Raw genomic sequence first — 11,293 nt, 5'->3', positions numbered from 1 at the left:
GGCTCATCTTTCTCTTCATGTAGCCTAAGACCATATTAGCCCTAGCTCTGCTCACTCCTCCCCACTGACAAGAATAAGATACGCTGAGAAAGCACTAAGCTACTGAACATCTTGCCAGCCAGAAAGGGCAGTGGGTAGGGTCTCTTGCAGGAGACAGGGATGTTTCAATTACTTCCTTTCTCCTAGCCTGGGAATCTACTTGATTTGGTCTGGGGAGGAAAGGTAGACCCCTGTGGATAGGGACATCTAGACACCTATATGTATGTCCAGCTCTGTCTCTCAGCATTTCCCTGTGAGTCCTTTCCAATGGTCCTAGAGAAGGCTTCAAAGCATTTATATGAGGAGAGAAGAAAGAGAGGTGGACAGCACCCAGAGAAAATCCCAAATGGCATCCTGAAGCATTGGAGACAACTGATATATGACTGAATAGCAACAAAAGCAGCCACACAGTCTATGACAATTTCTTCTATTGCACACAGAGTGACATTGAAATTTCCAAAGCTTTGGAGCCCGCCCCCTGCTTTGAATTCAGGGTCCCATGTAGAAAATTGAGCTTGAGGGTGCTGACTGGGATCACCTACAGATTCCTAGGCCTAGAGCAAAGAGGATCTTAAGGATATTTGCACTTCAGGGGCCTCCATGCCTAATGCCTGAATCTGAGGTCAGTGGAGCTGAATGGCCATTGTTTGTGCACTAACAATCCTCCCAAGGACGGAAAGTGTCATATCTGTTAGAATGTTCAGAATCTTAGACATTTCTATGACTTTAAAGGAAACAGAGTTCTGGAAAACTGCATAACCCAGTATAAGATCACTAACGATATGCTATGATTAAAAATATCAAGCCTGTCCAAAGGGTGTGAGGCAGACCCTTGCTGTGAATGTCCAGTCAAATGTAGAAAAGGAAGCTTGAGGGAGCTGACTAGGATCACGTACAGTTTCCTAGGAGTAGAGCACAGGACAGGAAGTGCGTTGGCATGTGACTGCCCTCCATGCCTAATGCCTGAACTTGAGGTCAATGGAGCCGAATGGTGATTGTGTGTGCCCCCACAATCGTCCAAGGACAAAAAGTGACACATCTGTTAGAGTCTTTAGAATCCAAACTGTTTATGGGACTGAAAGGAAACTGAGATGCAGAATGCTAGGTAGCCCAATTCAACATCACTAACAAGATTCTGAGATTCAAAATGTCAAGGCTTTCCAAAGCTTTGGAGCCAGCCCCCTGCTGTGAATATAGTGTAAAAAAGGGAGCTGGAAGAACCTGATTGTGATCAGCTACAGTTCCCTAGGCCTAGAGCAAAGAGGACCATAAGGGTATTTGCACTTGAGGCCCCTCAATGCATTCTGCCTGATGCTTGTTGTCCTTCATCTTTCAAGAGGAACAAAATGACATCACCATGGTAAAGTGAAATTTCAGTGTGTCTGACTGTGGCTGATCAGACCCATATGAGCTGGGAATGCTCTACCACCAGCTGGGCACAGATAGTACGTGTGAATATTTGGGGTGGATATCCCAAATCTGAGCATCTTGCGTTTACTTTGTGCTGTCTCCTTTTCCGATGTGGGCACGCCATGCTGAGCAGTCCTGTGCCAGTGCCTCCCATGTTGCACAGTCAAATACAAAGTTCTTGAGAGAGACCTTGAGAATGTCCTTGTATTGTTTCTTCTGGCCACCGTGTGATTGCCTGCCCCATGTGAGTTCTCCATAAAATAGTGTTTTTGGCAACCGTACATTTGGCATTTGAACAACGTGGCCAGCCCATCCGAGCTGCGCTCTCCAAAGCATAGTTTGAATGCTTGACAGTTCAGCTCAAGCAAGGACTTCAGTGTCTGATACCTTATCCTGCCAGGTGATCCTCAGAATCTTCCTAAGACAGTTCAAATGGAAGTGATTCAGTTTCCTGGCATGGTGCTGGCAGACTGTCCATGTTTCACAGGCATACAAAAATGAAGTCAGCACAACGGCTCTGTAGACCTTCTGTTTGGTAGTCCGTCTAATACCTCTTCTCTCCCATACTTTTCTTCAGAGCCTCCCAAACACTGAGCTAGCTCTGGCAATGTGCATATCAACCTTATTGTCAATGTGTACATCCCTGGAAAGTTCATCACCAAGGTAAGTGAACTTATCCACAGCATTCAAAACTTCTCCATTTGTGGTAACTGATGGTTCCACGCATGGATGGTGTGGTGGTGGTTGATGGAGCACCTGTGTTTTCTTGGTGTTAATTATTAGGCCAAAATGAGCACAGGCAGCAGAGAATTGATCCATACTTTGCTGCATCTCAGCTTCAGAGGCTGCATTGAGTGCACAGTCATCTGCAAACAGAAGATCATGCACCAACACTCCCTCCACTTTGGTCTTGGCTTGTAACCTTTTCAAACTGAAGAATTTACCATCAGTACGGTAGTTGACCTTGATGCCATGTTCATCCTCCTTGAAAGCATTTGTCAACAAGGATGAAAACATCATGCTCAAAAGCATGGGAGCAAGCACAGAGCCCTGTTTCACTCCACTGGTGACTGGGAAGGCACGAGAGCTTTGTCCATTATCCAGAATCCAGGCAGACACTCCATCATGAAATTGACGCACAATATTGGTGAACTTCTCCTGGCAACCAAATTTTGACATAATTTTCCATAAGTCCTCACGACTAACAGTGTGAAAGGCCTTGGTGAGATCTACAAATGTTGTGTACAGACCTCTGTTGTGCTCCTGACATTTCTCCTGGAGTTGTTGGGCAGCAAACACCATATCGACTGTTCCTCGGCCCTTTCTGAAGCCACACTGGCTCTCAGGTAGCTCACCATCTTCCAGGTGAAGGATCAGCTATTAAGAACAACCCTAGCAAGAATTTTGCCAGCAGTGATTAAGAGAGAGATCCCCCTGTGACCGTCACAGGACAACCTATTCCCTTTACCCTTACAGAGATGGACGGTGGAGGCATCCTTGAACTCCTGGGGGCAAACCTCCTCTTGCCATATAACCTGGAAACTTCAGTCAGCTTTTGTAGGAGCAATGGTCCCCCTACCTTGTGAATCTCAGCTGGAACAGATCATCAGGTGCTTTGCCACATGAAAGGAGCCTAATGACCCTTCAAACCTCTTCTTCAGTTGGAAGTTCAGCTAAGGAGGGATTGACTTCAACCTCAGGGAAAGGGTCAATGGCCTCAGCACTGACTGATGATGGTCTGTTGAGAACACTATGGAAGCATTCAGCCCATCTCTCTAGGATCATGTCCTTATCATTGATCAATGTGCCTCCATCAGCACTGAGCAGTTTTGATGCACCATAGATTTTTGGTCCTGCCTGATGCAGAGGCCTAGACAGGTCAATGACCATTCTTTGTATTCCCACAAGTATCTGAGGATAAAGAGTGACAAGTCTTTTAGAGTTTTCAGGTTCCAAAACCTTTCCTTGACCCTAAAGGAACCGAGTCCTGGAAAGCCGGATAGCCCAGTGTGTAAGATTATTAATGTGATATTAGGATTAAGAACATCAAGGCAGTCCAGAGCTTCTCAGCCAGCCCCCTGCTGTGAGTTTGGTGAAAAATGGGGTAATGGGAGCTTGAGGAAGCAGACTATGATCACCTAAAATTTCCTAGGCCTAGAGGAAGAAAGACATAAAGGGCATTTGCACTGTAGGCCTGTCCATGAATTCTGCCTGAAACTAAGGCCTACAGAGCTCAATGACCATTGTGTGAGAAGCCACATGTGTCCCAGTAAAAACTGGCACAAGTCTTTCTGAGTCTACAGCATCCACTTTATGTGACTCTAATGGAAACAGTCTTGCCAAACTGGGTACCCAATGTAAAATCCCCCAAACGACCCTGAGATCAAAAGTGTCCATGCTTTCCAAACCTTGCGCGCCAGCCCAATGCTGTGAATTGAGGGTAAAATGCAGAAAATGTAGCTGGAGGGACCAGACTATGATCACCTAGAGGTTTGTAGGCATAGAGAAAAGAGAATCCTGCCTGAACCTGAGGGCTTGGAGCTGAATTTCCAACGTGTGCAAGAAAAAGTGTCCAAGGACAAAGGGTTACAAGTTGTTCAGAGTCCTGAGCAGCCAAAGCCTTTATGTGACTAAAGAGAAACTGAGTCCTAGAATGCTGTATAGTGAAGTTGAAAATCACTAAGAGGATCCTTGGATTAAAACTTTCAAGGCGATACCAAGCTTCTGAGAAAGCCCCCTGCTGTGAACTTAGGGTAAAACCTAGAAAAGGAAGCTTGAAGGACAGGACTGTGATAACTTACAGTTTTCTAGACCTAGAGCAAAGAGGACTTTATGTGCATTTGCACCTGAGGCCTCTCCATGCATGGTGCCTGAAATTGAGGCCTAGAGCATTCAATGACCATTGTATAGGCACCCACAGGCATGCAAGGATAAAAATGGCATGTCTTGAAGACTCTTCAGAATCCAAAATCTTTCTTTGATTTGAAAGGAAACAGAGTCCTGGAAAGCTGGAGAGCCCTGTGTAATATCACTAACGAGATCCTAGGACTAAAAAGGTCCATGCTTTCTAAAGCTTATGAGCTACCCCCCTGCTGTGAAGGTAGACTAAAATGTAGAAAAGGGAGTTGAAGGGATCTGACTGGGATCACCTACAGTTTCCTAGGCCTAGAACAAAGAGGACCTTAAGGTCATGTGCACTCGATGCCTCTCCATGGGTTCTGTCTGAATCTGAGACCTATGCAGCACAATGATCATTGCATGATCAGCCAGAGAGGTCCAAGGTATTAAGTTCACCAGTCCTTCAGAGGCCTTAGTGTCTATGAACTTCATGTGCCTCTAAAGGAAACTGAGATCTAGTAAGATAAATAAACAAGTTTAAGATCACTTACAGGATCCTAGGGTTAAAAATGAAAATGCTTTCCAAACTTTTTGAGCCAGTCCCCTCCTTTGAAGGCAGGGTAAAATGTAGAAAAGAGAGTTCATGGGACCTGAGGGTGATCACCCAGAATGTTGTGGGCCTAGAGAAAAGACGACCTTCAGGGCAATGAGACTAGAGGCCTCTCCATGCATTCTGCCTGAAAATGAGGCCTATGGGGCTGAATGACCACTGTGTGTGCCCCCACAAATGTCCAAGGACAAAAATGACAAGGATTTTGGAGTCCTCACAATCTAAACAGTTTATGTGGCTGTATGAACCTGAGTCCTAGCATGCTGGATGTTCAAGTTAAAGATCATTAAACATATCCTAGGACTAAAAATGTAAAGGCTTTGGCAAGATTTTGAGCCAGCCCCCTGCTGTGAATGCAAAATGTATGGGAAAATCTGGAACAGGGAGCTTGTGGACCTGACTGAGATCACCTACATTTTCCATGGCCTTAGAGCAAAGAGGAACTTAAGGGGTTTTGCATTACAGGCCCCTCGATGAAATCTGCCTGAACCTGAGGTCTACAGTGCAGAATGACCACTGCATGTGAAGTCACAACTCTTCAAGTCCAAGATGGGACACGTGTTTCTGAGTCTTCAGCATCCCAACCCATTATATGACAATACAGGAAACAGTCCTAGCAAGCTGGTTATCTCAGTGTAAGATCTCATATAAGATCTTAAGATGCAAAGGGTTCACTCTTTCCAAAGTTTGTGAGCCTGCCCCATTCTGTGAATTGAGGCTGAAAAGTGGAAAAGGGAGCTTGAGGCAACTGAGTGTGTTCACCTAGACATTTGAAGGCCTAGAGAAGAGAGGGCCTTAGAGTCATTTACACTAAAGGACCCTTGTGCCTGAACCCGAGGCCTGTGGCGCTAAATAGTGACTGTATACACCCACAAGAGTCTAAGGACAAAAAGGACAACTCTTTTAGAGTCTTGATAAGAGAAAACCATTTGTGTGACTGAAAGGGACCTGAGACATAGAATGCTGGAGAGCCAGTTTGAATACCACTGACAAGATCCTAGGATGGAAAATGTCCAGAGCTTTAGAGCCAGCCCCTTGCCCTGGATATAGGGTAAAATGTAGAAAAGGGAGCTGGAAGAACCTGACTGTGATCAGCTACAGTTCCCTAGGCCTAGAGCAAAGAGGACCTGAAGGGCCTTGACACTTGATGCTCCTCCATGCCTTGTGTCTGCAACTGAGGCCTAGAGAGCTCAATGCCCATTGTGTGTGCACCCAGAATTGTGCAAGGATACAAAGTGACAAGTCTTTCAGAGTCTTCAGCATCCAAAATGTTTCTATTACTCTAAAGGACACAGAGGTCTGGAAAACTGGACAGTCCAGTGTAAGCAGGCTAAGGAGATCCTCGGATTCAAAAGGTCAAGGCTTTCCAAAGCTTGGGGTGCAACCCCCTGCTGTGAATTTGGGGTAAAGTGTAGAAAAGGGAGCACGTGGGACCTGATTGGGATCACCTGCAATTTCCTAGCCCTAGAGCAAAGAGGATCTCAAGGGCAGGCATTTGCCTTTGAGTGCCCTCTATGCATTCTGCCTCAATCTGAGGCCATAGACCTTCATGACCATAGTGTGTGCACCCTCAAGAGTCCCAGGACAAAAAGGAACAAGTCATGGAGAGTCTTCAGAAGCCAAAACATTTCAAAGACTCTAAAGGATACAAAGTCCTGGAAGGCTGGAGACCCAGGTGTAAGATAAAGGAGATTCTAGGATTACAAATGTCAACGTTGTCCAAAGCAGTTTAGCCTGGCCCCTGCTCTGAGTGAAGGGGAAACAGAGGCCCAGGCAGCTTCAGGTATCTGTATGTGCTTTCTGACAATTTTTCTGACCTAGAGATTAGGAGACCTTGAAACCATTTCTACAACAAGGCTCTCCATGTTATCTACTGCTCAGTCAGGAAGGTCCAAGGAATGAACGTGAGTAGTCCTTCAGAGACCTTAGTGTCCATGCACCCCATGTGCCTCTAAAGGAAAGTGAGATCTAGAGAACTAGATGAGAAAGTGTAAGATCACTGAGAAGATGTTAGGATGAAAAATGCCAAGGCTTTCCAGAGTTTTTGAGCCAGTCCCCTGCTGTGAATTCAGGGTAAAATGTTGAAAGGAGAGCTGGAGGGACTTGACTGATCACCTGGAGGTTTCCAGGCCTAGGGAAAAGCAGACCTGAAGGGCATTTCCCATAGAGTACCCTCCATGCATTCTGCCTGAACCTGAGATCTACTGAGCTGAAGATTCATTGTATACACTTACAAGGATATAAGTGATAGGGTTCAGACTCTGGAAACTCTCTTGAATTGTCTGGATTTTCATACTCAAATTGAGCTCTCCTAGTATCTGCCCACAGAACCTGGCTTGTCATACTTAAATTGAATTATCCTAGAATCTCCTCACATAACCCAGCCTTTCACGCTCAAATCTGTGGCCATTATGTGTTCCTTCTTGAGTGCCTCACCTGCTACCCACCCAGAAGCTCCATTGTCTAGTATCTCCTGATTGCCTCCAGCTGTCTCCAACTCTCCTGAATTCCCTCTTTGGACTTCTCCCCAGGACCCTCCCTAAACCCCTCCTCCCATCACCCTGGACTACCAGATCACCCCCCCCAGATCCCTCCTATAGTCTTTTCTGTACTTAGTTCCATCTTGCCTCCATGAAGGTGCTCAGATTCAATCCAGCTGAGACTCTGCCTAGCTGGGATTCTATCTGGCCTGCTTGTGCATACAAGCATCACAAATGCTTAGGCTCTTTAAGAGCCAACCAAATTTGATGAACCTTTAATGAACTTTGTTTTCTTTGACTTGAAGAAGGCTTGAGTCGAATTCATTCGAGCACCCCCCAGACTGTCGGTATTTTGGGGTGTGCTCGAATTCATTTGAGCACCCCCCAGACTGTCGGTATTTTGGGGTCTTGATCACCCCTAAACCTCCTCATAAGGACAGAAATGATCAATCTTTTAGAGTCCTGAGAATACAAAGTCATTTATGTGAGTGAAAGGAAACTGATGTCAGATCACTAAGAAGAGCCTATCATGAAAAGGGTCCTGGCTTTCGAAACAGTCTTAGCCAGTCCCCTGCTGTGAATTTGTGGTAAAGTGTTGAAAGCAGAGCTTGTGGGACTTGACTGTGAACACGTACAGTATTCTAGACCTACAGGAAAGAGGACCTTAGGGGCCTTTACATTTGAGGACCCTCCATGCATCGTACCTGAAACTGAGGCCTAGAGCTTTCAATGACCATTGGATGTGCATTCACAAGGACAAAAAGGGACAAGTCTTTAAGAGTCTTCAGAATACAAAGCCTTTCAGTGATCCTAAGGGAAGCACAGTCATGGAAAGCTGCATAACGCCATGCAATAACACTAACAAGATCCTAGGATGGAATATGTCAAGCCTTTCCAAAGCTTTTGAGGCAGCCCCCTGCAGTGAATGTGGGATAAAATGTAGAAAAGGGATCTCGAGGGACCTGAGTGTGATCACCAAAAACTTCCTTCTCTTACAGCAAAGAGGACCTTAAGGCAGTTTGCCCCAGTGGACCCTCCATGCGATCAGACGGAAATAAGGCCTAGCGTGCAGAGTGAACATTGTATGGGAACCCACAAGTATCCCTGGAAAAAATTGGACAAGTCTTTTGGAGTCTTCAGCATCCAGATTATTTAGGTGACTCTAAAGGAAACGGTGTCCTAGCAAGCAGGTTTGCCCAGTGGTAGTTCCCTAATATGATCCTAGAACGTGAAGTGTCCAGGCTTTCCAAAGCAAGTGAGCCAGCCCCCTGCTGTGAATTGGGGGTAATATGTAGAAACAGGAGCTTGAGGCAACAGACTGAGATCACCTGGAGGTTTGTAGGCCTAGAGAAAAGAGGACATTAAGGTTATTTACAATCAAGGATCCTCCATGCATTCTGCCTGAACTTGAGGCCTCTGGAGCTGAATGTCCACTGTGTAAAACCCCAAGTATCTAAGCACAAAAAGTCACCAGTCCTTTAGAGTCCTCAGAATCTCAACCCTTTATGTGAGTGAAAAGAAGCTGAGTCTGAGGATGGTAGATAGCCAAGTTGAAGATCATATCTCAGGATTTAAAATGTCAAGTGTTTTCAAAGCTCTTGAGGCAGCCCCCTGCCGTGAATGTAGGGTCACATGTCGAAAAGTGAGTGTGAAGCACCTGACTGTGAACACCCACAGTTCCTAGGCCTAGCGCAAAGAGGACCTGAAGGGGATTGGCACTTGAGGCCCCTCCATGCATTTTGCTGAAACTGAGGCCTAGAAGACCTCAATGACCAATGTGTACGTGCACCAACCAGTGTCTAAGGACAAAAAGTGACAAGTCTTTTAGACTCTTCAGAATTCAAAACTGTTCTATAACTCTAAAGGAAACAGAGTTCTGGAAAGTTGAATACCCAATGTAAGCTCACCAATGAGATCCTGGGATGAAAAATGTCAAGGTTTTCCAAAGCTGTTAAGCCAGTCCCTGCTGTGAATGAAGGGTAAACAGAGACTCAGGGAGCTTCAGGTACCTGCATGTTATCACCGAAAATTTTCTTGTCCTCGAGGTTAAGAGGCCTTACGACCATTTACAGTACAAGACTCTCAAAGATGTCTACCTGAAAGTGAGCCCTACTGAGCCAAATGGCCATTGTCTGATCTCCCAGAAATATTCTAGGAATGAACATGACTAGTCCTTCACAGGTCTTAGTGCCCATGCGTTTCATGTGCCCCTAAAGGAAACTGAGATCCAGAGAGCTGGATAAACAAGTGTTAGATCATGAACAAGATCCTAAGATGAAAAATGTCAAGGCTTTCCAAAGCTTTGGAGCCAGTACCCAGCTTTGAATTCAGGGTAAAATGTAGAAAAGAGATCTTCACGGAGTTCACTGTGATCACCTAAAGTTTTCTAGGCCTAGACCAAAGAGGACTTTAAGGGCATTTGCCCTACAATCCCTTCCATTCATTCTGCTTGAAACAAAGGCCTAGAGTGTTGAATGACCAATCTACTAGAACCCACCAGTGTCCAAGTAAAAAATGGGACAAGTCTTTCAATGTCTTCAGGATCTAAATGCTTTATGTGAGTATAAAGGAAACAGAGTCCTAGCAACCTGGGAGCCTAGTGTAAGATCCCTAACAACATGCTAGGAAGAAAACTGCCCAGGCTTTCCAAAGCCTGTTATCAAGCCCCCTGCTGTGAAGTTGGGTTAAACTGTAGAAAGGGGAGCTTGAGGGAACTCAAGGTGGTCACCTACAGTATCCTAGGCCTAGAGCAAAGATTACCTTCAGGGCTTTTGCCCTTGAGGCCCATCCATGCAATGTGCTTGAAACTGAGACCTAGAGAGCTAGATGTCCATTGTACATGCACCCACAAGTGTCCAAGCACAAAAAGTGGCAGGTCCTTTAGACTCTTCAGAATCCAAAACCTTTCTATGACTCTAAAGGAAACAGAGTCCTGGACACATGGATAGCCCATGTAATATCACTAATGAGATCCTAGGAGTAAAAAGGTCACGCTGGTCCAACTCTTGTGAGTCAGCCTCCTGTTGTGAATGTAGAATAAAATTTAGAAAAGGGAGATTGAGGGATGTGACTGGGATCACCTACAGTCTCCCAGGCCTAGAGCAAAGAGGACCTCAAGGGGATTTGCACTTGACCACTATCCATGAGTTCTGCCTCATGGTCCTTGCATGATCAGCCTGAAAAGTCCAAGGAATAAACGGGTCTCGTCCTTCACAGGTCTTAGTGTCCATGCATTTCATGTGCCTCTAAAGGAAGCTGAGATCTAGAGAGCTGGATAATGAAGTGTCAGATCACTTACAACATGTTAGGATTTTGAATGGAGGGTAAAAGGTAGAAAAGAGAGCTTATGGAACCTGAGTGTGACCATCTGAAGGTCTGCAGACACAGAGAAAACAGGACCTTAAGGGCAATTAGACTAGAGGCCCCTCCACCCATTCTGCCTGAACCTGAGGCCTCTGGAGCTGAATGTCCCTTGGGTGCACACAGAAGTGTCTAAGGATGAAACTTTACAAGCCCTTTACAGACCTCAGAATAGAAAACCCTTTATGTGATTGAAAGGAAACTGAGTCCTTGAATGCTGGATAGTCAAGTTTAAGATCACTAAGAAGATTTTAGGATTAAAAATGTCAAGGCTTTCCAAAGGATTTGTGGCAGCCCCCTGCTGTGAGTGGAGGGTAAAATGTAGAAAGGGTAGTTGGAGGGACCTGACTATGATCAGTTAACACTTTCTAGGCTTTGAGCAAAGAGCACCTTAAGAGAATTTGCACTTGAGGCCCCTTCATGGACTTGATTGACCCAGTCTCCCATAGCTAGCAAGTATATAAGGATGAATTTGAACTCGGGCCCTTCCTGACTCCAGGTCAAGTCCTCTAGCCACTGAGCCACCAAGCTGCCTCATACAGATACCTATGATATC

Source organism: Notamacropus eugenii, chromosome X (assembly GCF_028372415.1).
Source record: "Notamacropus eugenii isolate mMacEug1 chromosome X, mMacEug1.pri_v2, whole genome shotgun sequence".
NCBI classification, from domain to species: domain Eukaryota; kingdom Metazoa; phylum Chordata; class Mammalia; order Diprotodontia; family Macropodidae; genus Notamacropus; species Notamacropus eugenii.
This window is presented reverse-complemented; position numbering follows the sequence as displayed.